Below are 3,884 nucleotides of genomic sequence, written 5' to 3'. Positions count from 1 at the left end.
TTTAAAAAAATCTATGGAAAAGGCTGATAATGTCATCTTCCTGGCTGCTGAGTTTCTGAGATAAATGAGCTATTCGAATAATCCATGTGTGATTATAGTGGCAATAAAATTCCGGCTTGAGAAAAGAAACTCCTGTACAATCTCACACAAGTAAGATATAAATTTCTAATATCTCTGTGCACAATTAATACACAGATCTCAATGAAATCGTTTCATGAAACATTCCAAACTGTTGGATCGTCTGAAAATCTGCATTTATAATGAATCGAGGACTCCTGGGGTGCCTTCTTCCTCTTATGCAAGTGGCTCCTCGCTCCCAGCACTTCCGGATGCCGTAAAAAGAGTAACGAGCCAGAATCCTGCGGGAACCGTGTCTTCAGGTGAGCACAGTTACAGGGCGTGTTGAAGGGTGATGACAGCATGGGAGGACGGAATGTTTCGATTTCGTTCTGGCCATCAAAAGGAGTATGCAGGTGGGACATCGGCTATAAAATGCGTCGTTCTTTCCTTCGTATGTCTGGAACACAGCCTAATAAACAACTTTTAGATTTCTTGGTTCGTGTCATACTCAATTCGATTCTTGAAATTTCAAATAATCATAACAATATCAGTCATCAATCAGTTCTGGCGTAATATCTAGACTTGCGCCACCCGAAATAAAGAGAATTCGAAGTTGATCTGTTTTATTTTCCCGCTGGCAATGTTTCATTTCTCTCCCCCTCCCCTCTCCCCGATTTTTAAGGATCTGTTACGAATGCAAAATTCAGAAACAAAAAGTAAGCTCGCTCTTTATACTGTCTGGTATCCGAAAAATGCAAACTATGGTTACCTTTATAAAATTTGTATTCGAGATTTCGATAAATCTCCAGGCCGCAGTCCTCTTTCAGTCAAACACACACACACACACACACACACACACACACACACACACACACACACACACACACACACACACACACACACACACACACACACACTTTTGAGCACTTTTGTTATCACCCAGATATGGGTGACACACACACACACATTTGGGAATTATGTCCTTCTGTCGGGCATCTTAGAAGATACTTTGGATAGACAGGAGAATATAATTGGACGAAATTTGGTGTATAATTTGGTATATAATTGGACGAAAGAAAGGCATCCCAAAATGTATAGTTGATTTCCTTTATTATACTACGAAGCACGAAATCCTCATGTGGGGGATTCTTAAAATAAGAATCTCAGCACTAGTAGGGCCCATGGCCTTGTCCATGATCTATAGTTTTATAGCTCCTATAGGTATAGTTTATAGATCTATAGTTATAGTTTTATAGATCTATAGGTATAGCATCTTTTTAAGAAATTATGTGAGAATGCTTCTGGGAGACTCCTATTGCTAGTTCTTTTCAAAAATAAATAGCTAATAAAGACAAAAATTGTTCAAGTTACTTACGTTATAGAAGAAATTGTACGTCACACTTGATAGTGATGGATAGAAGCGATAGCAATCATACTCTTGAGCTGTTGAAAAATAGTAAAGATAGGGCAATTGATTGAGGATTTCGCACCAAATACTATACGAATCTACACTTTAGGCGTTAAATCTGAATACCAAAATTTTATTCATCTTTTTCTCCTTGTTTTGTAGCTATCGTGTTAACTTATATTTGGACAACCGGACAGACAGATTTACTCTGAGTGGATTTCGTTCAAAAATTAGATAGAAATTTACAAATTTTTGTAAAGATCATATACAGATTATCTGTCGGTTCTAAGCTTTTTTTTACTTTTCGTATAAGTAGTATAGAAAAAGTATAGTAGTCATTAAAAAAATTCGAATTCGAGATTTTGATGGATCAACACGTTTTAAACCTCTCTAAGATTGGAATTTTTTTTTTTTTTTTTTTTTTTTTTTGGAAAAGGTTCGTCTATCTACCTGTGATAAGGATAATTCAAAAACTCTTTGAGTTAGACGGCTGTAATTAGATATACGTTCTTTGCACCAAAGTTTACAGATTTCTGTCAAATTTTGAGAAACATCTGTTCAGAGGAAGTCCGACTGTCCTGCTTTCGAATATAAGTTAACACGATAATTACAAAACGGAGAGAGTTAGATAAATATAAAGAGGTGCACAGATTTAATATCTATAGTGTAGATACCTGTCAAATTTTGAACCCATTCCAAAGAAGGATTAATAGCCTATTAATCTGTACTTTCAGAAACATTAAACTTAAAAACTCAATAAGTTAAATGTATCAAATTTGGTATGGGATTTTCTGACTACAAACGGGATTTTGAGCCAAATTTTTGTTTCAATCTTACTCGCGTAAAATACAAATTCGATTGTCGGATACTATTAACCGCATGTCAGGGATTAATCGCCACACAATTTGTAATGGATGGCACAATAAATTCACACCAAAGGTTAATATTTCATAACTATTGTACAACTATGTCATGCAAAGTGTTTTTTGAGATAACACCTTTATTAGAGAATATGCGAGAAACTTTTGAGTGGACCACTCCCACTGGTTAATTATCCAGCTGGTTACGGACTCTACTACAAAATAAAAAATAATAAAGCTATGGAAATTAAATTACTATGAAGAAATTTTACACAAGGGGAAAAAGCCACGAAATCTTACAAGATTGTGCGTGTGTCATCAAAATAGAAATAATTTTAATTTCCATAATACTTCCATTTTAATATTTACTATTTTGTAATGATATATATGAAAACGTATTTCTTTGGATAATTTTCTTCCATAAAGCTGTGTTTTCCTATTCCTTGATTCCAATCAGTTAAAGTTTCTTATATACTTGCGTATATAGTTAGACCTCGAGTTAAACGAAACCGATTTGCGTTTTTCTTCCGTTTTATTTGTCATGTAACTTCGGAGCATTATTTGTTATTTATTGTATTTGAATTATATAAACGCTATTTCTTTCTTGTACTAACAGTAAGTGCACAATTTTACACATGACTCGAAACGAATAATTTATTTAATTTACAAAAGGTTTCATAGATTGGCATATGTTTATTTCTGATGTCTTTCGTTTGTAGTGGCAATGAATCAATGAAATCAAATCATATGCCTGAAACATTAATCAAGTGAGCTGCGCAAATGTTATTTTTGCATCCATTACGCATCTTGTGAAAGGATAAGAGGGATGACTTTATAGCACAAATTACTAAGACTAATTATATGTTTCGCCATACGATAAATCATTTCTCTAAATATACGCAAAATTCCACAGTAATGTCTTAGACTTTTATTTTATTAAAACAAACTAATTACAATCAATAATTTAGAATTTGATTATACTTTTACACTTTAATATTTTGTGTTTCTTCTAAGAAAGGTTTCGCTATAAATTCGATAAATCTAAAAGATTTTGGTAGATTGATTAGTAGTCATAAAATGTTCGATAATTCTGTAACACACAAATGTCTGTTTTATTTGTTACTGAAAATGAACTCCGTTATTATATTCTTTCATTCCGAACAGCATCACCGTCTGTTAGTAGTACAACGTCTTTAAATAGCAATTAAAGGCTGAATACAAGCCATAAAAACTAGATAAATGCATAAAATATGAAAAAAGATACTATAAAAACTTACAATATATAAAAAACACAGTTTTTTATGTCACACTTTCCGAGCGCAGCATGTGAGAGCAAAAGCTATAAAAACAGGAACTTCTGTTTTTGCCCCCAGTTTGGGGATTTTTATGGATTTATGGATATTAATGCACAACATTTATGAATCATACAGAATGTTTATTTTTTTGCCTTGCGTCGTAATTCTACGTTGTCGTATATTTCAGATGGTCTTATCCATCATAAAATCATTTGTTTGATTTCAGATTCCAACACAAAGACGGTTCTGTTTAGTTGTTTC

The sequence above is a fragment of the Argiope bruennichi genome, chromosome 8 (genome assembly GCF_947563725.1).
Source record: "Argiope bruennichi chromosome 8, qqArgBrue1.1, whole genome shotgun sequence".
Taxonomy (NCBI): Eukaryota; Metazoa; Arthropoda; class Arachnida; order Araneae; family Araneidae; genus Argiope; species Argiope bruennichi.
Note: the sequence above shows the minus strand (reverse complement) of the source record.